Source organism: Pan troglodytes, chromosome 7, assembly GCF_028858775.2.
Source record: "Pan troglodytes isolate AG18354 chromosome 7, NHGRI_mPanTro3-v2.0_pri, whole genome shotgun sequence".
Lineage (NCBI taxonomy): Eukaryota > Metazoa > Chordata > Mammalia > Primates > Hominidae > Pan > Pan troglodytes.
In genome coordinates this window covers 74,183,148-74,206,248 of record NC_072405.2, presented here as the reverse complement: position 1 = coordinate 74,206,248, position 23,101 = coordinate 74,183,148, and the positions used below count along the sequence as shown (strand labels likewise).

The window sequence follows — 23,101 nt, the reverse complement described above, 5'->3', positions numbered from 1 at the left end:
GACTGACAAGGGTTTCTACTTTTTCCCCCCTTTATTCCTTTCTGGGTTTATTGCTGACTCTAAAACTTGGTTACTCCAAGGAGTACCTGAAGATCCAGGAACGGTTTGGAAAGTGCTGCATGAATCATTAACACTGCTTGATAGTGGGTGTGACAGCCACTTATTAAACATATCCCCTGTCATCACAGTAGCATTTGCTACTGGGACCATGTTCAGAATCTGACCAGGGATGGCCCCTTTCCCATCCTTCTCTGGTCCCAGCCTTTGCAGAGGAGAGCATCTGTGAAGTCGAGATAATGCCACCATTGTGTATTGTGCATTGTGAACACCCTTCTCTTCCCACAGAACCATCTAAATTACAACCAAAGGTAAAGCAGTGCCCTGTTTCCTATCTTTTTTTTTTTTTTTGAGACGGAGTTTCGCTCTTGTCTCCTAGGCTGGAGTGCAATGGTGTGATCTCGTTACTTTTAGTGATTATTGCATAGAGATATAATGTCTTTTGTAGTAATTATTGCTTATGCAATGGCAAAAGCATTTTGTTTTCTCTATCAAGGTTAACAACATTTAAAAGTGAAAGGATCTTAAACCTTGTTCTTAGGATGAGGTTTAATATGTTATATGTAGCATGCTATATACATTAAGTTATGTTGTGTTCTGTCAAATAAATGACTAAGTAATCAATATGACTTTTCACATCCGGTAAAATTTTAGTGGGAAGGACTTTAGATTTGCCTTTGCCTTTGAGTACATTACCTAAATAATCCACGAGATGGCAGCAGAGAAATGTTCATTTAAATTTATCATCTATGGAGAGGTTGCTACAAGTGCACTTTAACAAAAAATAGACTAACCTTTGTAATTTGGTCCTTTCTAAACATAGAGTAACCAGTTAGAATTTTTAAGTCATTTCTCATGTGTTTTATAAGAGACGTAATGAGAGTTTTATTTTATTTTAATTTTTATTGGTCTTAAAGTTGTTTTCCTTGCTCACTACATTTTGCAGCAAGAACCAGGTCTAAATGCCTGGAAATGTACTTGCCGGGCTATGTTTTTCTTTCACAGTGAGCATTCTCATAAGTAACCTTGGAAAAGCTGGGAACAATAAATTTTGGGACATCACTAAGAGTGTTCTTTGTGGTGATTTACAACCTGATGCCACCATCCTTTAGGAACAAACAAGAAAGTGAAAAGAGATGGTTTTCAGGTATTGGAGCCTGAGTTTAGGTGGGGGAGTGGGTGGTGATTGGGGTAAGAAGAGAGGGAGTGTGTGGGGAAAAAGGATATTTCCATAGAGACTGCAGTTTTCACCTAAATTTGTATTATATTTACATTATCAGCTACGTTTTCACTTATTTGTTAGAGGGAGTAATTGGAGTTAACAATAGATAGTTGCAGGTGCTTTTTATTCAGAAGAAAAATTGTTTTCCTATAAATGACCTCAATTTTCTAATTTTAGTGTCATGTATTTCTTATGAAGTGATAAAAGGCACAATATAAGTCTGTTCTATAGATATAATTAATAATAAATTAATTACCACTACTCTGTATCATTTATTACTTTGGATTTCATTATGCCTGAAGCTTGGAAACTTAATTACACACACACACATGCGCACACACACAAGCACACACACACACACACCACATACGCATGCTTGAATGTGCTTTTTGTTTATATAAATAGGACATGCTTGTTGCAAACTTTTAAATCATACAGGAATATATGAAATAGAAAATGAAGAGTCCCACAATCCCTTGAGGTAGTTTGTGAATATTCTTGCAGATATTTCTCTAAGGAAAGATGAACACATTTACATATTTTAACAAATGAGATCATACAGCACTGATACTGCGTTGCAACTTAGGTTTCAAATTTACTCTATAATGGACATCTTTCCATGTTTGGTTTTTATAAGCCACAGATTATTCCATTACATGTTCGTGACATAATGTTTTAAATTAACTCTATTGATGGATATTGTTTTCCATGTTTTTTGTTGCTATAATTACAATGCTGCACGGAGCAATTTTGTATGTTTCTCTGTGAGTATTTAAAATCTAAACTTTTGACCAAATAGCATTTTCAGAAGTGGAACACCACAATTGAAATTAGTAATAAAATCCTATGATGACACCCATATGGGCAGAGCTGGTACATTACACGTGGGAACATGTTGGTGAAGCTCTCTTCTTTTTGAGAGCACTAGGAGGAAGCCTGTGTGTGAACAGCGGCAGCGCGCGCCCGCTCTAGGCTTGCACCAGGCACTCCGTGGCCACGGCTTCCCCAGAGCTTGGCCCTCCGCTGCGGTCTTCACACCTGTGAGGCCCCGATAGTACTGGCTCCAGGCGCACCTCGCTGCGCCAGCAGGTGTTAGCTTTTATCTATTCAGCCAGGCAGGAATGAAATGCGCTGTCCCTGGGGACCCTCTTTCTCTTCGATTCCTCCACGGTGCCAGAGATCAAGGAGGGGAAGGTCTGAAGGCTGGGAAGCCAGGGGCAGGGCATTGTCAAGGAGGGCAGGACTCTGGAATGCGCTCCGCCCGGGTCCAGCAGGGCCGGGACTGTTTGCCTTCGGGGCACAACGGAGGCCCCATCTGTTTGCTCCAGCGTTTTCCTGAGTGGTCGCCTTATGGCGGCCCCCTCACCCGCAGGCCCGCCGAGCTGCGGAGATCATCTCATCATCTCTGCCACTTCACACGGAGGGGCGAACGCTGGCAAAGTATTGTTTTATGACAGAATTTCTCAGCCAAGGGATTCAGACTCATTTATTTCATGAAAAGGAAGGAAAACATTTTATACAAATAATGGAAATTCAAATTTAAGACAACAGGTGTAACATTTCACATTCAGAACTCCTTTTCAAGCCCCAAGAGTGTTTTTTAATCGAATCTTGTATCCCAGTCGTTATATTATCTGGCCTTTTTGAGGGGTCTGGAGGGTGTCTCTGGGATTGCAGCAATGGATGATCTCAACCTTTATCAACTAGGTGATATTTAAAAATATCCTGGGTAACTAGGATCTTGAAAAAGATCCGGACTCTTCCATTTATAAGGTCCTAGGATTTGTAAACAAGACCATTAGACACAACTTTTTCTTACCATATAAGGCAGCCATTTTTCTCATTATTTCTATATTTTATTTTTTATTTTTTTGAGACGAAGTCTCACTCCGTTGCCCAAGCTGGAGTGCAGTGGCTTGATCTCGGCTCATTGCAACCTCTGTCTCCCAGGTTCAAGTGATTCTCCTGCCTCAGCCTCCTGAGTAGCTGGGACTACAGGCACGTGCCACCATGTCCGGCTAATTTTTGTATTTTTAGTAGAGATGGGGTTTCAGGATGTTGGCCAGGCTGGTCTTGAACTCCTGACCTCATGATCCGCCCGCTTCAGCTTCCCAACGTGCTGGGATTACAGGCGTGAGCCACCGAGCCTGGCCCTCATTATTCTTTTACAATAATGTCTGCCTCTTCTTCCTCCATTTTGAACTGCGTCTAGTTTTGTAGACTGGACTCCTAGATGTGGGTCTAGTGTTTAAGAGGCACCCTTTAGGTTCTGAAGGCAGCAAATGCATTGTTGGTGACTACAGAAAAAAAAAAGCAATATGGTTTTGCTGCTTATGAGCAAAACATTGGAAAGTTAAAGCATTGCATGTGCCCTCTGCACTGCAGAGGCTGTGTTTTATATGTTCTGTATCTCTGTGAAGTTTGAATAGTAACAATGGCCAAATAGTAACAATGGCCAAATGTTCTGTATCTCTATGAAGTTTGAATAGTAACAATGGCCAAATAGAAAACTTGTAGTAAATTAATATTTTGAGTTCATTCATTCAACAAGTTTGCATTGAGAAATTGCTGTATGCCAGCTATTGTTCTTGTCACTGTTTTATGAGCAAAAGAGATAAAACTTCTTGCCCTCGGGGTACTCAATTTTTAGTACATAGGGACAGTAAGCAAATTAACCATTCTTAGTATATGAGGTGGTGATCAGTGCCAAGGAGAAAAACAAAGCATGGAAAGGGGATGAATTGCATTGTTAGGTGGGATGTCAGGGTAGGCTTTACTCATGGATGAGTGGGATGGCATTTGAACAATGACCCGAAGGAATGGATGGAAGGGAAAGCAGTGCCCCAAGCAGGACGGATGGCAAATGCCTGGCAAGTATGAGGCCAGGCCTTTGTGGTGGGAGTGGATTGCAGAAGGAGAGAGTATGATGCCAGCTCAGGGAGGGAAGAGGGCTGGACTACATGGGCCTGTGTGGTCTGGACAGGACTTTGCCTTTACTATGAGTAACCTGGGGGAACCATTTTGGATTTTAAGTGGAGGAGTAAAGTGATTTGATTTGATTTTTGAAAAGGTTATTGGAGCTGCTGTATTGAGGACAGACAGAGGGGCAGGAAGGGAGACCTATAGAACTGATTGCTGCAGTCCTAGAAAGACATGACCGTGGCCTGTCCCGGGGGTAGCAGTGGAAATAGAGATTGTGCCTGTATTTTGAAGGTGATGCTGACCTTCCAAATCAATTTTTCCTGATAGTCCAGGATCTACCTAGCAAGCCTCCAAGGAAGGAGAGAATTTCTAAAACAATTTAAGTGAATGGAGAAGCAGAAGAAAAAACTTAAAAGAGCAGAGTGGGGTGGGATCATTAAGGAGATAATCCTGTCAAGGGAGGGAGAGTTTTGGGAGGAGGCTAAGAATTCAGGTAATTCCTAGCATCTTGATGAAGCACACGGTAAAGACTTTTGATGTGATCGAAAGGCCTGTGCGATTCCATTATGGTTTAAGAGTGAAATAGCCCCCAATTTATAGCAGAACGTGGAGAAAATACCTTCGTCAGCAGTAATAAGGCTAGTCTAAAGGCAAAGAGTGTTGGAAAAATATAAGAAACTCAACAAAGCTGTAGTGAGCGAGGGATAGAAGGGAAGGGGTAGTTATGAAAAATTTGTTACAGAAAACATTGGCAGAACTTGGCAACTAATTTAGCATTCTGAGTATGGGCTAGGAGATGAATTCAATACTATTCCAACGTTTCTACTTTGTAGCTTTGAAGAGATGCTGGCAGTCTTTCCAATACTTGGAAACTAGAACCAGGGAAGGGCCACGCATGAAGAGTAGGTAATGTGTCTCTTGAGAAATGCTTAATATAACAGTTCTTATAGAAAAAGCACTAGGCAGAGTACATAAACTCATGGTATGAAAATTCAGGATAAAGGAGATTGGGGGGTTTAGTGGGGTCAGGCGAAGTAATAGCCAAAGAGCAAATGATTTTCTCTTATCCTAATTAGAAAAAGGAAATGGTCATTGCAGTGCTCTTAGATGATAAAAAGCTTCCGGGAGAGGACAGAAAGGCTGAGGGAGGCCGCGATCCAGGCCAAAGTTTCACTGGGAACCAGCTCAAACAGGATGCTGAGAGGCTGATGGTGCCCTGTGGTGTCACAAGTTACAGAGAAGTTTGATGTGGGGTCTCTGGACCATGGGCCATAACAACCCAATTGGCAAGGAAGCTAGACTTTTGTCTTGTCCTCCGAGGATACCAGCAGGATTGGAGATTATTTTATTTTTTTCAGTATTGCTGGGAACAAGTTTTGGGCAGAAAAGAAAAAGAGAAAGATGCAAGTGTGAATTAACATGAGAGAAGAGACCTCCATCAAGTTCCTATCTATTTTTGTATTTTTATAAATAGCCAAGTGATGAATAAAACTGACTAAGTGTTTGCTATAACAGGTCATACAATTGACATTACTGCTATATTTTCACAAAGAAAAGAACTCTGTGCCTTCAGTAACTGCTTGCCTAAAATCCATAATTCCTTATTTGACAAAACTCACATGGCTCTGGTTCTGTGTCATTTGTCAAATTAGATTCTAAGAATACAAAATTGCCAGGCGCGGTGGCTCACGCCTGTAATCCTAGCACTTTGGGAGGCCGAGGCAGGTGGATCACGAGGTCAGGAGATCGAGACCATCCTGGCTAATATGGTGAAACCCCATCTCTACTAAAAAATACAAAAAATCAGCCGGGCGTGGTGGCAGGCGCCTGTAGACCCAGCTACTCGGGAGGCCGAGGCAGCAGAATGGCATGAACCCGGGAGGCGGAGCTTGCAGTGAGCCGAGATCACACCACTGCACTCCAGCCTGGGCAACAGAGTGAGACTCCGTCTCAAAAAAAAAAAAAAAAAAAAAAATTCAAAATTGAGCAAGATATGAATCTTATCCAAAAGATCCTTACAGTTTAACTTGGGAGAGAGAGACATTCAAACAAGCAATTGCAACACGGTGTGATAAGGTCAACAAAGTAAAAAAAAAATGGCTTGGGCTTTGTAGTCGCACAGATAAGCTGCGTCACCGCTGCCTTCCTTGTGTAAACTTGAGAAGTTTACCTCTGATTTTCAGTCTCCTTATTTGAAAATGGATATAACTTTTGCCTTCCATTTTGGGGGAACAATATAGGCCACAAAACAGCATGGACAGTAAGAAGTTTGAGAAAATCAGATATGAGGTTTTCTGAAAGTAAATTTTTACAGTAGGGAATCAGGGAAAGTAGACAGAGGAAAGAGGCCTTTGATCTTTTAAATTTGGTAATGTCTTTATGAAAAATACTGCTATCTGCTAAATACATTACTACATATCATTCCAGGCCCTGGCTTTATAAGACAAGTAGAAATCTCACATTTCAAGCAACTTGACTCTTTCCTGTAGTCTTTATTTCAGCCAGACTGCTACTGTTTCCCTACATGCCTTGCTCTTTCCAGCTTTGGATCTTTTATTTGGCTGTTGTCACCGTACCACTTCCTTGCAAATATCCCATTCATCATTTGAAGCCCATTTCAAATGCCACACAATCTAGGAGAATTTTCTTCGCCCCCAGCCGTCTGAGCCCTCTCACCCCTTTGACCTTCCTTAGCAATTTTCTGCTTAGTGGACTTTCCCTACCATAATTTGCATGCCCGTAGCCCTGGATGAAAAGTTCCTTGGGATCAAGAATGATGTCTTATCTATCTTTGCATGCCCTCAGACCTTAGCTTCTTGTCTTACACATCTCACACATAGTCGATGACATCTAAATATTTGTGAAATTGAGTTTGGTTAGTGAAACAATTTCTTATAGCCACAGAAAAAGAGCTAATCCATAGTTGTAAGAGGTTCCGGATCATTGAATGAAAGCTGCTCGTTCAGCAGATCATATTTGTGAAAAACTGTTAAGTGTATACTTTTGATGAACAGGTTTTGCTGTGTTGCTGAGTTCATGTTGCCATGACAACCTTAACTTTTGGCACTTTCTGAATTTAGTGTCCTACTTAATTTCCTGTATTTGGCTCTGAGAGCCTTATTGTTCTGTCCCTTGTGCTTGCCTATATGAATCTTTAAACTGAGAGTCATTTATGAATGTATCTTATTTTGCTTTATTAGGTAATACATTCTTTAAGATTGGGAACTTGGTCTTATCCTTATGATCCTGACAATACCCAAGTGTGCCTTGTACATTTTAGATAGTCAATCTGTCAATACGTATTTTAGATGAATTGAGAAATCATTGATGTAGTAGGCTGTTACAGTGGCCACCCAAAGATGTTCATGCCCTGATGCTTGAGACCCATGAATATGTCATCTTATATAGTAAAGGGGACTTTGCAGATATGGTCAAGAATTTTAAGATGAGATTATTCTGGATTATCCAGATGAGCCAATATCATTGCAGGGGTCTTTATAAGAGGGAGGCAGGAGGACCTGAACCAGTAGTAGGAGATATGATGATGGAAGCAAGAAGTTGAAGTGATGTGAGAAGGGGACCACGAGTCAAGGAAAGCAGGTGCTTCTAGAAGTCCTGCAAGGAAAAGGAAATAAACTGTACCCTGATACCTCCAGAGGGAGCATAGCCCTGCTGACACCTCGATTTTAGACTTGTGACCTCCAGAACTGTGAGAGGTTACATTTGGTTGTTTTAAGCCAGGTAGTTTTTGGTAATTTGCTATAACAGCAGTAGAACATGAATACAATTGGGCCACTCATTTTAATAAGTTTCAAAGACCCCTGAGAGGAGTTGTTAAGCACCAGTCCAGTTAGAGGTATTATTTTGGTCAGGCTCTAGATAATACTACTTCTAATAGTACAAAAGGATGAAGTGAGAAAGAAGCATAGAGATTATCTTGCTAATTTGAACGTAGTCACTGTCAGAATTCCAATAATATATAAAATAGATATAGAGTTATCTACAACTAACCCACAAAGTTTGAAAATGCCATTTATTCAAAAAACTTACACTGAGTGTCAAATGAGTGCCTTGCATTGTGCTAGAATACTGGACCTATTCAGCACCCAGGTCAGATCTCACAGAAGTCTTGATGGAGATTTTCTGTGGTTAGAGAGGACTTGTACCTTCTGGCCACCAATGGCCTAGTACGTACATATGGCTTCAGGGAGGAATGAATAAGATTTGGTTTATTATGGAGTAGAAATTATTAGGTCAAACCACGTGTCAAAATCCAGAATGGATGGTGTCTTCAGAATCCATGTGAACTTTCCATAGCAGTTTTTCTCAATGTTGACTGGACGTCAAAGTCTTCGATGTGTGTGTCAGGAGGTACCAGTCCATGAGTGGGGAACTGCAGTGATCTTAAACTCACTTGTGATTCATCAATTCACAAACAAATAAACAGATGTCACAGTATTTTTCTAACCAAGACAGCGAAAAATGGGACACTTCCTCAAATGAGCAGTACCTAATTAAAGACCCTTAATATTACTGAAAAAAAAAAGTATAAGTTTTGGCCGGGTGCTTTGGCTTATGCCTGTAATCCTAGCACTTTGAGAGGCCAAGGCAGGCAGATCACCTCAGGTCAGAAGTTTGAGACCAGCCTGGCCAACATGGTGAAACCCTGTCTCTACTAAAAAGACAAAAAAATTAGCCGGGCATGGTGGTGTGTGCCTGTAATCGCAACTACTCGGAGGCTGAGGCAAGAGAATCGCTTGAACCTGGGAGGCGGAGGTTGTAGTGAGCTGAGATGGCACCACAGCACTCCAGCCTGGGCGACAGAGCGGGCCATCAAAAAAAAAAAAAAAAAAGTGTAAGTTTTAACAATCACAGAATCACACAACTTCTATCAGGTGGTAATCCCTATATTGGTCCCGGATGGGAGGCTGCTGTTCACGCAGTACTCACTGCTGACCACATACCCTGCATGCTTTCTCTCATTTCCATTGATGGCTACTCATATTACCACTACCGTTTTAAAGATTAAAAAAAAGAGGCACAGAGGTTAAATGGCTTGGCTGAGATAAAATACCTATCATTTCCACATCTGTTGTTCCATGGAATACTGTGTTTTATGTGCAGTGCATCATTTAATCCCTCTACAAAATGTACAGGGGAGGAATTAATGTGAGTAAACTTGTCTCAAGTCTCAGCTCATATATGACAAATCTGAGACTGTCTCCACAGATGCATCCTCCCCACGACTAGGGCACCCCACTTTTGTCTTCTTTGGGTTGGTAGGGAAAGGAAAAGTGTTTTGTGTTTCAACAAATGGTGGCAAAACAATCGGACATTCACATACCAAAAAATGAACCTAGACACAGACCTTCACCTCTTCGTGAAAATTAACTCAAAATGTATCATAGACCTAAATGTACAATACAAAACTATAAAACTACTAGCAGGTAACAGGAGAAAAATCTTGATGACCTTGGGTTTGATGAAGACTTTTTAGATAGAACACCAAAGGCATGATCCATGAAAGAAAGAATTGATGAGCTGGACTTCGTTAAAATGAATAATTTTGGCTGGGCGCAGTGGCTCATACCTGTAATCCCAATACTTTGCGAGGCTGAGGCAGGATGATCACTTTAGCCCAGGAGTTTGAGACCAGCCTGGGCAACATCAGGGACCCTGTCTCTACAAATAACAACAAAAAATAGCTAGGTGTGGTGGCACATGCCTGTAGTACCAGCTACATGGGAGGCTGAGGTGGGAGAGTTGCTTGAGCCCCAGAGGTCTAGGCTGCAGTGAGCCATGATTGCATCATTGCACTCTAACCTGGGTGACAGAGTGAGGCCCCATCCCCAAAAAGAAAAAAAAAAAAAGAATATCTGCTCTGCAAAAGACAGTAGACAGTGTCAAAAGAATGAAAAGATAAGCCACAAACTGGAAGAAAATATTTGCAAAAGACATATGTGGTGAAGGACTGCAATCCAAAATATAAAAAGAGCTCTTAAAAACTTAACAACCCAATTAAGCAACCTGATTAAACAGCCCAATTAAAAAATGGGCAACAGATCTGAACACACACCTCACCAAAAAAGACATACAGATGGCAAATAAACATATGAATTGATGCTCCACATTACATCTCCTTAGGGAAAGGCAAACTAAAAATAACAATGCGATATCACTTCATGCCTATTAGAATGGCCAAAATCCAGAACACTGACAACACCAAATGCTGGTGAGGATGTGAAGCAACAGGAACTCTCATTCGTTGCTGGTGGGAATGCAAAATGGTACCCCAACTTTGGAAGGCAAGTTGACAGTTTCTTACAAAATGAAACACACTCTTACCATATGATCCAGCAATTGCACTCCTTGGTATTTCCTAAAGGAACTGAAAACTTAGGTCCACACAAAAACCTACACACATATGTTTATTAAACCTTTATTCGTAATTGTCAAAACTTGGCAACAACCAAGATATACACCCAATCAATGGAATATTATTCAGTGCTAAAAAGAAATGAGCTATGAAGCCATGAAAAGACATGGAGGGAACTGACATGCATATTACTAAGTAAAAGAAGCTGTATGATTCCAATTAGATGAAATTCTTGAAAAGGTGAAACTATGGAGACTGTACAAAAAAGTCATGGGTGCTAGGGGTTTGGAGGAGCACCAGGTGGAGCACAGAGGATATTTAGGGCAGTGAAACTGTTCTTTATGATACTACAGTGGTGGACATATGTCATTACATTTGTCCAAACTCATAGAATGCACAACACCCAGTCTAAACTATAAACCTTGGTTGATAATGATATGTCAATGTAGGTTCCTCAGTTCTAACAAATGTTAGAACTATTAGAACCATTCTGGTGGAGGATGTTGATAGTGGGGGAGGCTGTGCATGGGTGGGGGCAGGGATATATAGAAAATCTCTGCACTTTCCACCCAATTTTGCTATGAATCTGTAACTGCTTTAAAAAATGATACCTATTAATAAAACTTTTTGTGAATGATAGCTTCACATTATTCTTTAAAATGAGGCTTGAAGATTCACATGTAGAAAGCTGTACATAATCAGATACAACTCTTTAGTAAACAACAAAGCTGCCTCTGCCTGTCTATTTGTCTGTCATTTAATCTATCAGTCTCTAGCTGGTGAAAATAGTTCAAGATCACTCAATAGAAATAAAAACAAAACCAGAAAACAATTGATAGAGGGGCTAATGTGAAAACCAAGAAACATAAAAATTAGCTTATCCTATCACCTCTGATTTCTTAACCCACATGCATGGGACCATTTGCTGAGCTAGGAATCTGGCAGTAAGTCTCAAGTTTCTTCTTACATATTTGTCCCATCATTAGTAAATATCTATCAAAAACATATATATATATAAAATATATATACACACACACCCATATATACACACACATATATATACACACATATATATATCTGTATAGCCAAAAAATTTATACTCACTTGGCTGAGTTACAAATACAATTATAAATCAGTTATTCATTCCCGGTGTTGCCACCAATACTGCATAAGGGCTGAGCTTTGGAAGTTATGAAGATGATATCCCTTTCCATGTGATTTTTATACATCTTCTGTGTTGAAAACCTTTCTTCTCCAACTCAGTAATATGATTAGTATCAAAATGTGCAGGTCTGAACTATGTTACCATTTGCCACTGGTTCTTATTATGCATGGAAACCCCAGATGATTTCAGTAGGTTTCCTACATGCGGCTCTACCTCCTTGCATTCATTCTTCACTGTTCCTGCCAAAATAGTTTCCTCTGTTTACTGTTTTGATTTGAGAAATGCATTCATTATCTATTGCTGGGTAACAAGTTACCACAAATTTAGAGGCTTAAAACAGCACCCACTTATTAGCCCACAGTTCTGTAAGTCAAAGTCCAGCATGGCAAGGTGGGGTTCTCTGTGTAGGATGAACTCAAGGCCAAAATCAGGGTGTCACTTGGGCTGAGTTCTTGTCTGGAGGCTCTAGAGAAAAATCAACTTTTCAGTTTATGCTTGTTGTTAGCAGAATTCCCTTGGTTGCAGTTGCAGGACTAGGATTTCTACCTCCTTGCTGGTTGTCAGCTGGGGCTGCTCTCAGCAACCAGATCCTGCTCACATTCCCTGCCACGTAGCCCCTCCATTTGCAGACCTGCAATGATGAAGCAAATCCCTCTGATTCTCCCAGTTTCTAATCTTCCCTTCTGCCACTAGCTAGAGAAAACTCCCTGCTTTTAAGGCTTTCAGGTCATTGGGTTATGTACATCTCAATAATCCTTCTTTCTTACAGTCACCTGTGCCATATTACATAATGGAATCACAGGGGAAACATTCATCACATTAACAGTACTGGGGATCCTGCAGGGTGTGTACAGAGAGGGGGGTGAGGAGGCAGGAAATCTTGGTGACCATTTTAGCATGTTGCCTGCTGCCCCACACACAACCCTATGGTGCATTGAATCTGTGAGCTTTAAAAGTCTCTCCAGAGTACCATAGACAGCCTACATTCCTCTGGGCCCTGGTCTGCCTCTGCTATGTCATCATTCTTCTATTCTCAAGCCTCTCTCAAGGAAACACCTCATGGTGCAGTTCCCCAAATGTCCCCAAATGTTCACTAAGCTCCATCACACCAGTCCTTAGAAACTCCAGCTGCTCCAATTCAGATCCGTGGGGATCTTTGGCTTGTACACAAATCCGTGTTGTCAGACACAGGGGAGAGCCCTGCCAATTTTCTCCAAGGATGGCCTATGAATATTGAGATATGTTACAATGATTAAAAACAACACAAAACAACACAACAACCACAAAACTGAAGACAGCACAGTTCTCAAACCTCAGAGCTTATAGTCACTTAACTGAATTACTTAAAATCTTAAGAGCTGACAGTCCTCAAATTTCTACTAAGAGACCAGAAATTAAGTTCTTCCAATCTGCCATCTGGGCCCTGAATGAAAGAGAAAATTGCATCTAATCCTGATTCCAGTTTTGTTCAGAGATTTAAAAAAAAGAAGAAAATAAAAAAGTAAAAAAGGTCTTTTGCAGGCAGAACCTGAGAAATCGTATGGTGTCTTGTTCTAAATTATCATACTTGCTCATTTGTCACAGAGTCTGGGTGGCCTGGTGATGATTACTATATAAAATTATAAGCCAAAAAATGCTTTATTTAGTCTTTGACAATGTGCTTCTTGATTAGAGTTTTAATATTTTTTTTTCTGGATCTGTTAGATCTTTATTAGTTAGCACTTTATGTTGTTATAAATAACTGAAAACTGGCCAGGCATGGTGGCTCATGCTTGTCCTCTCAGCACTTTGGGAGGCTGAGGTGGGAGGATCACCTGAGGTCAGGAGTTCGAGACCAGCCTGACCAACGTGGCGGGACCCCCCGTCTCTACCAAAAATACAAAAATTAGGCAGGTGTGGTGGTGGGCGCCTGCAATCCCAGCTACTCGTGAGGCTGAGGCAGGAGAATCACTTGAATCTGGGAGGCGGAAGTTGCAGTGAGTCAAGACAGTGCCATTGCACTACAGCCTGGGCGACAGAGGCTTCTCAAAACAAACAAACAAACAAACAAACCTAAAAAACTGAAAGCCTGTCTTAAATTACCTTATTATTAAGAGGGGCCAATTAGTTTATGTTGCTGTAAAACAAAGCTAAGTTGGGCTTCAGAACGTGGTGTCGAGGCTCAATAATATTATCAAGGGGGGGGCCATTGTTTTTCTTCCCTCTACTTTGCCCTTTAAGTTGTCAGCTTTATCCCAAGTCTGATTCTCCCTAGTGCTTGCAAGATAACGTCCAGTAACTCTTAGTGCTGTGTGTTTTTACAATTTATTTTAATGGGGAAAAGAATACATCTGAACCAATATTCTGAATTTCATGTTTACTGTCTCTTGTAAAGGCCCATGGTCATCCCTGAACAATGACATATGCAGGAAAATAGAATATGTTGGTTGTTGACGTCAACATAGGATACCTGGAGAGGAGTAAGTTACCTGAAAAAAAAAAAAAATTGTAGTCTTGGCCAGGTGCGGTGGCTCACGCCTGTAATCCCAGCACTTTGGGAGGCCAAGGCGGGCAGATCACGAGGACAGGAATTTGAGACCAGCCTGACCAACATGGTGACACCCCGCCTCTACTGAAAATACAAAAATTTGCCGGGTTTGGCAGTGCACGCCTGTAATCCCAGCTACTCGGGAGGCTAAGGCAGGAGAATCTCTTGAACCCAGGAGGCGGAGGTGATAGTGAGCCGAGATCATGCCATTGCACTCCAACCTGGGTGACAGAGCAAGATTCCGTCTCAAAAAAAAAGAAATATATATATAGTCTTATGTACAAGATACTAAATACTATATAATAAAATTTCTGTATTCAAAAAAAATCTGTAAAAGCATCTTTTTATACTTTTAAGGATTTTGGCATATTGTCACCTCAGCAGCAGTCAGATGAGTCATTTTGGGCATTTGTATACTTTGTAAGGTTTTTATTGGGTTTATATCTGGTTGAAAATCTAAGGAGCTTCATGTGCTACCTGTACTTTTGACCACTTTTTCTAAGTGGTGGGTGATACCAAAATGTTGCAGAAATAATTTCACATTCCCTTAGTAAGAGGCATGAAGATGCTGCCCACAGATAATATCCCAGGAGCATCCACTTAAAAGGCAGACATTCCTCTGGTTGGAAGTAAAGACAGCAGTGGAGTAGAAGGGCTCAACACTGTTGAGAAGCAGTGGGAGAAGAGAGGAGCGCAGCTGTTTGCTCTCTAAGTTAAGGGTTGGATATTTTCAAACTAATACAAATAACTGAGTATTCTCAAAATGTCTCAGCAAGTTGATTCTAATACCAGAGAGTAACTTTTAATAAGCAGAAGAAATTGTAATGGATTTCAAATGTGTTTGTTCCCCAAATGGCAAAATTAGGCCTTCCTTTACCTAGAAATGGGAGTTCCACTTCTGCTCTCAGGATTCTCATTACTAGGAGATATTAATGTAAGTGCTATAATTGCTTAGAATGTATAATTTGGTAAAGAAATAAGGCCAACACCTGAGATAGAGTTGGAACAGGATCTATATGAAAAGGTCCTTTCATGACAGCAGGTGTCTCTCTTTCTTTCTGATTCACACACATCCAGAAACCTTTAAACTACTGTTTGGTGACACCTGACAGAGAGCAAGACCTTTCCTTCCTCTAAAACATAGCTATCAATTTAAATGTTAAAAAAATACCTAAACTTATCTCATCTATGCTCTTTACAAAGCTGCAAAAGGGAATTTTCTGACCAAATACCTGGGCTTTGGTGTAGTTACATTTTTTTCTCTAAATGATATTAACTTCTTTATTTCTCTTTAATGCCTGTACTGCCCCCATCCCTCTGCATGGTGCCAGTGTAGCTCAGTGGACTCTGCAGCCAAATAATGGCCAAGTAACGGCTGTGACTTCTCACCCAGGGCTGACAAACCACAATGTCAAGGGTACGTATTCAATGAGAGAAGATGATTTCTCAACATCTTGCCCTCAAATTCTAGAACTTCCTCCTCAATACTTCTTGGAGATCTTATAAAAAATGTATCTAATCTATTCCCTCCAGTGGGATATTTTACCTTGGTTATTATCACAACTATTTTGCTACGTGCAATGAAATTAGCAGAGATTCCATTTGCTGAAATCATATGTAGAAAGAAGTGCTCTCTGCCTTATTACCAAATGAGTACAGCGTGCCCTTCAATAATTCTTTAAACTCTCAAATGCCTTGGAAGTAATATGCTGGAATATTACTGAGCTGTGACTGAAGCACCATTTGTGCTAAATATGACAGTGCACAAATGATATTCCTCTATAAAAGTTCAAACTACATTAATCTTTTAGGGAGGCTCATTGACTGGGAAGATGGCTTAGATATAAAATAAAGACACCGAGGGCTCATTGAGGAGAGCTTTTCTGGTCAGGATTTCTAGGAACAAGGTAAGGTGAGGCCCATAGTTTAACCCTTTATGATTAGGATGTGAGCAAATGAATGCAATTCCCAGGGGAGAGATGGAAATGATAATGAACTCTTCTCAACATGAGGGAAGACAGGCTTTCAGGTCAGAGAAATAGAAATTAAACGGTATTAAACAGCTGAGCCAAATAGACAATATTATTGGTGCTGGGAATCTGAACAAAAATGTGATGAGTATTCCCAAGTTTATGTTAATAGTTCCAGCCCTTAACCATATTGCCGTTTAGAAGAATGGCAGATTCTTCCTATGTAGTCTCTCCAATGTCATTTTTTTCAGTCATTTTCACTTATCTTAGGGCTGCATAAACAAGAAACAATTGCACAAATGTCTTCTTTTCTTGGATTCTAGATGTGGCCAATCAGTCAGTAGGGTTGTAGTGCATATCAAGAGGGAGGAATGGGTAGAAGATTTAATTAGCATTAACAAAGGTAGCTTCAATGTAAATATGTAATACTGTTCAGGTTTTTAGTATTAGTTTTACTAAAATATATAAAACATATAAAAAACAACATTGCTGTTTTTAAAAATTATAGAAATAGGCCAGGGGCGGTGGCTCATGCCTGTAATCCCAGCAGGTTGGGAGGCCAAGACGGGTGCTTCACCTGAGGTTGGGGGTTTGAGACCAGCCTGGCCAACATGGAGAAACCCCATCTCTACTAAAAATACAAAAATTAGCCGGGTGTGGTGGTGGGCGCCTATAACCGCAGCTACTTGGGAGGCTGAGGCAGGAGGATCGCTTGAACCCGGGAGGTGGAGGTTGCAGTGAGTGGAGATCAAGCCACTTCACTGCAGCCTGGGTGAAAGAGCAAAACTCCATCTCAAAAAAATTTATAGAAATAATATATATTCAATGCATAAGACATGTAGTAGTGTAGAAAAATGCAAATGGAAAATCACCTGTTATCACAATGTCCAGAGAAAATCATCTCTAACTTGTTATTGTGTATCTTGTAGTCTCTCTTCTCTAAATACAGATGTGGTATAAAATGATAGATTGCTTTTTCACTAAACAATGTCATATATTTCCCCATGTCAATAAATAAGTAGGGCAAGGCTTTCCCCTAATGCAACAGCTTATTAATAACCTTTTTATTATAAAATTATTTTACTATTTTTTATAAATGTAATATACAGTTTTACAAAGAAAAAGTAAGCAATGAAAGTGTCTAAAAATTAAAATTTACTGGCATTCCTATCATCCAGATAAGATAAGCCAGAAAAGATATTAGAAAGATATGGATGAGGCAAAATCAACATGATTTGATGATAGAATGGATGGTGGAGGAAGGAGGAGTCTATGATAATGCCTACATTTCTGACTTGAGTCCTGGTGTGGGAAACAGAAAAGAAACTGACTTTGTTGCTGCAGCTCTACCTCTTACTTGGCCACAGTAGCCAACAAGGGCTTCCTTGCTGTTCCTGGAATAAGCCAGGCACACTCCTGGATTTGGGCATTTGCTCTGGCTATTTCCCCTGCCTGGGATGCTCTTCCCACAGCTATCTGCTTGGTCAACTCTTCCTCCTCCAAGTCTGCTTAGCTCTCTTCTTCTCCATAAGGACTCCCTGGTCCAATGAGCTAACTAACCTCTCACACTACCGTACTGATCCTCCTTACCTTCCTTTACTTTGCCTTTTTTTTTTCACAGCACTTATCACTTTCTAAGATACTATTTAATTTATTTACTTACTATGTTTCTTGTTTGCCCATCTCCCCTCAGTAGAATGTAAACTCGAGGACAGGAAGTTTTGTCTGCTTGGTTCTGAAGTACCTAGAATAATGTCTGCCACATAAGTAGCTGCTCAATTAATGTATGTTAGATGGATTAATTAAATAGTATCAGAGAGTTTGAAGACTGCTGAAGGATGAGATACTGAGAGTGGCAATGGGTAAGAAGAGAGGAAAATTTGAAAGCTATAAGACTTAGAGAAGAAATGAACCAGAGATGCCTTTAAGATCCTGCATGAAAATGATTTCCTGCCTTTTTACATTGAATGATCCTGTCCATTTTTTACATTGAATGATCCTGTCCATTTTTTCCAAATAACTTATAGACATAGCCTACTAACTTAGAGAGATTCACGGAACTAAGTTAAAAGAGTCTATTATTTTTAGGTTAAATATATATTGAATACTTGGCGCCAGAACCGGTTGACCTATTGATTAGAGACAAGACAGAGAGTCCATTTATCTGTCAAGTTCTGATTTTCTATGTCAGAAGAATCTTTACAACATTGATTAGCTGTTTCTGGCAACTATAAGTATATTTCAGCACTGGATGTTTCTAAGTAAGGATTAAAGTAGAAATGGTAACTTTTAGCTAACAATTAAAGCAATGATAACGGAGACCAATATTGTAAATAAAGATTTTCTATTACACGAGCTTATGGGACAGGATATTGATTTTGTCGTTAAGACTCACATATTACAGGGAAGTCACTTAATTTCCCCCCAAAACATTTCTGTTTGCCTTTGAGTCTTGCCTGTGGCATGAAGATGGTAAAGAACATCCCTGCCTAGACTCTTCGCTGTCATCAATATGTGGTGTGACAGCGCTAATAAGCTACTTCATGATGCATAAATATTTTGTAATTTTTTTCTGACTTACATATGAAAGATCTATTCAGCTTCAATCTGCAAGCTTCACTTTCACCCTGCCCACTGAAACCCCAAATACTTGCTCTTGGATACTCAAAAAAAGAAGCCAACAGATCAAACCCTAAATGTTGATACTCACTGTAGAGGGGTGAGTCCCACACAGCTGGAAACTCCTTTGGCATGGCTCAAATACCTGACACTTGATACACCTTTTCTTTTTATTAAAAAAAAACTTGGAAATAGATTTTTATTATTTAGAACTTTAATTTCCATTCAAAAGAAGTAAAATATAAATTCAATAAGTTGGTTAAAATATTCCTAAAATGACTCCACATTTATATTTTATCCCTCTGAATTACATGTCAAAATCCTATCTTTTTCACAGGATATCAGTCTCTGGACCATCAAGATCATCAATAATGCAGCATTTCTTTTTATTTTTCTTTCTTTTTCTTTTTTTTTTTTTTTAATTTGAGACAGGTTTTGCTCTGTCACTCAGGCTGGAATGCAGTGGCATGATCACAACTCACTGCAGTCTCTATCTCCTGGGCTCCTATCTCAGTCTCCCCCCGAGCAGCTGGGACTACAGGTACAGGCCATCACGCTGTGCTAATTTTTATTTCTTATTTTTAGTAAAAACACGGTCTCTCTATGTTGCCCAGGCTGGTCTTGAACTCCTGAGCTAAGGCAATCTTACCATCTTGACCTTCCAAAGTGTTGGGATTGCAGGCATGAGCCACCGTGCCCAGGAGCATTTTTTTTCTTTTTTAAACAAATTTTTAAATGTACAACACAGTATTGTTAACTACAAGAACAACTTTGTGCAGCAGATCTCTAGAACTTATTCATCTTGCATAACTGAAACTTTACATCCATTGAACATCTCTCCATTTTCCCCTCCCTGCAGACCCTGGCATCCACCATTCTGCTCTGTGCTTCTGTGAACTTGACTACTTTAAATACCTCATATAAATAGAATCATTCAGTATTTGTCCTTCTGTGACTTGCTTATTTTTCTTAGCATAACATCCTTAAGGTTCATCCATGTTGTTGCATTTCACAGATTTTCCTTTAGTTAACGGCTGAATAATATCCCAGTCAGTGTATATAACAAAATTAAAAATAGAATTACAATATGATTCAGCAATCCCACTTCTGGGTATTTCTACAAAAGAATTAAAATTGGGATCTTGAAGGGACACTTGTACCCCCATATTCATTGCAGCATTGTTCACAATAGTCAAGATATATAGGAAACAATCTAAATGTCCACTGATGGATGAATTGACCCACATTTTCTTACTTACATTGTCAGTCAGTAATACCTTCTTCAACAATAATGTTTTCCTGAGGAGGTTTGTTTTCCCTCCTTAAACTTCCATTCTTCCTACTTCCCCCTAATTTTCCACATCACAGTAAAAGGTATCACATACCCCTGATTACTTCAGCCAGAAATAAAGCAATTATTCAAGATTCCACCATTATTCTCATTGACCATATCCAGTCCAATTAGAAACTCTATCTGTAAATATCTTTTAAGTTTTACTTCTTTACATCTTCAATATGACCCCCTTTATCCCTCTAACTGCCTTCAAAAAAATCTTACCTCTTTAGCCTTTGATCCCTTTAACTCACTCTCTACCCAGCAGAAAAGTAATCTCACAACATAAATTGGATTGGATCAATCTCTGTTTAAGCCCTTCAGTGACTTTTTTTATGTGCACCCCCTTTAGAATATAGCCTGTATAAGACAAAGACCTTTCTTATGTGCCATTGTATTTTTGGGGCTTTGGACAGTGCCTGGTACATAGTTTGTGCTCAGTAAATACTTTTAGAATTAAAGAAGTTTGATGACTTCCTTGTTTTTTTAAAAACGTGAGGTCTTCACCTTTTTTGGAATCATAGCAGTAAGAGTTTAACTGGACCTTAGAGGTTATCTGGTTCAATTCTCCTTTTGTATTAAATTCTACAGTATGCTCCTGGGTCAACATTTTGGAGTTATTTTGGTGCTAGTCCCTGCTTCAGGCTTCTATCTGGTCAGTTTCCAGTGTCTGCTGATTCACTATGGACAGTATCATTTAGATGGGGTTCTCTCTCATTGTTTGCAAAACTGTAGACCTTTCCAGTTTTCATCCCTGTGTGTTCAAATTATCGAGGTAATACTGTAACTCAGTTTCCTTTCGGTTCATTTTCTTGGATTTTTTTTTGTTAATAGATTAAATTTTCTCAGATATTTGTTAGTCTGCTATTCTTCTACTGAAGAATTTACCTGCCTGATCAAATCTGAGTTCCTTCGCTTTACACTAGGGGAGACCGACCAGCTTATTGCCTCTGTACCTATGCATGCCATTCCTCTGTCATGGCCTCTTCTTTTCAGGCAAGGCTTACGATAAAGAGGTGCTTGTTCCCACCTTTGTTTGAGGTATTGCCCTGACACCTTCTTCATGATTAAGGTCAAGACTTATTGTCTCAAAGACTTAATTTCTAACTAATTCACTTCATATACTTACTTGCATTTCTTTAGCTATTTCTTATGAAACAAGGGCATGGATGAGGCCTAATCGGCAAGTATGTCTTTAAGAAATCTGGGATAACAGTGCTAATAGCAGACAACTTATTCCCATAACAGGACTAGGAGTCCTAGAGTCTCCTAGGTCTTCTGCAGTGAAGACAGCTTGTGGGCTTATTGTTGGGCCCCTGAGAGACCTGAGATAAATATATCTCTATGAAGAGGAGAAGCAAAGGTTACTTTGTTAAAAAAATTTAAAAAGGGCCTGCCCTGGCAAGAAAGAGGGTTGTTTAAGGTCATGCATGCTGTGTGAAATTAGGTCTTGACTGGCCTCAGGGCAATGCATTTGTCACATTTTTCCAAATAAGGAATAAAATTCAGGAAAATTTAAAGTGTGTAATCATCTCTTTAAAAATCTTCTACAAATGTTTATATGTATGAAAGCATAACATGGGCATTGGCTGTGTGGAAGCAACTCCCCAGTTTGTACATTTGCTGGAGTGTGGAGTCAAGAACATTGTGAAACTGTCATTTGGAGGCATCTGAGTTGCAAAAGAAAGACCTTAATACATATTTGTTACGTGAATGAATTGGCCTCATTTTCCAAGGAATAAACCTCTTGAAAATTAGCCAGGCGTGATGGTGGGTGCCTGTAATCCCAGCTACTCGGGAGGCTGAGGCAGGGGAATGGCTTGAACCCTGGAGGCAGATGTTGCAGTGAGCCAAGATCGCGCCATTGTACTCCAGCCTGGGAGACAAGAACAAAACTCCGTCTCAAAAAAAAAAAAAAAAAAAAAATCCTCAAAAACCCCCCACAATCTATTGCTAGTCTGTGCTACTGTTCTAGAATGTTCTTAAGAGACGGAAGTTCACAGGATGTGTCCCTTGGGATTTGTGACTATACTATTATGGGTTTGATCACTATGCTTACCATGCCAGTTTGCTAGTGGAGACATTTTGGTCTAAAGAGATACTGATAATTGGACTTGGATATTCTTTACACTCATGGCCTTGGTGCTTCTTTATTACATAGCCATTTTGAGGGTTGCTCCTGTTAAAACTGATGGTAGTCCTCCCGATATGGGGAAATATGTTTTCTCTCTCTCTCTCTCACTTTTAAAAAGCAATAGGAATCTGAATCAGCCAAGCGTGGTGGCTCATGCCTGTAATCCCAGAACTTTGGGAGGCTGAGGTGGGTGGATGACTTGAGGCCAGGATTTCGAGACTAGCCTGGCCAACATGGCAAAACCCCGTCTCTACTAAAAATAGAAAAATTAGCCATGTGTGGACGCACGTACCTGTAGTTCCAGCTACTCAGGAGGCTGAGGTATGATAGCTGCTTGAACCTGGGAGGTGGAGGCTGCAGTGAACCGAGATTGCGCCACTGCACTCCAGCCCGGGTGACAAAGCAAGACTGTCTCAAAAAAAAAAAAAAAAAAAGGATCTGAATCATTCTTTGCAATAAAATAATTTCCTGCTTTGAGAAGTCTGTAATTACTCTCTGAACCATATAAACAGCAATACACAATTCCCAGCTGGCATGTGGAAATTCTCGGTTGTCTCTTGAAATATTTCAAAATGGTCTTCTGTTGTAATACTGGACTAAATTTTTCTAAACAGCATGCTCTTATCCATAGTATTTCACAGAAATGTGACTTAAAATGCCAGCATCTCAGCACATTTAGGCGTATCTGTCCATTGCCTGGGCAAAATAATCACTTTCTTTAATCTTTAAAACCAGCTGTTCACAGACATTAATTGCCATGTCACTTACACTCCTTG

General features: G+C 40.0%; 1 long non-coding RNA gene across 1 annotated transcript in view; it reads left to right on the top strand.

Moving 5' to 3' along the window:
* The first annotated feature begins 307 nt into the window (after positions 1 to 307).
* Positions 308 to 23,101, top strand: part of LOC107976505 (uncharacterized) — a 36,117-nt gene continuing 13,323 nt past the window's right edge. Inside the window, exon 1 of the long non-coding RNA XR_001720550.3 lies at positions 308 to 368. This is a non-coding gene — a long non-coding RNA (uncharacterized LOC107976505). The remainder of the gene's footprint in view (positions 369 to 23,101) is intronic.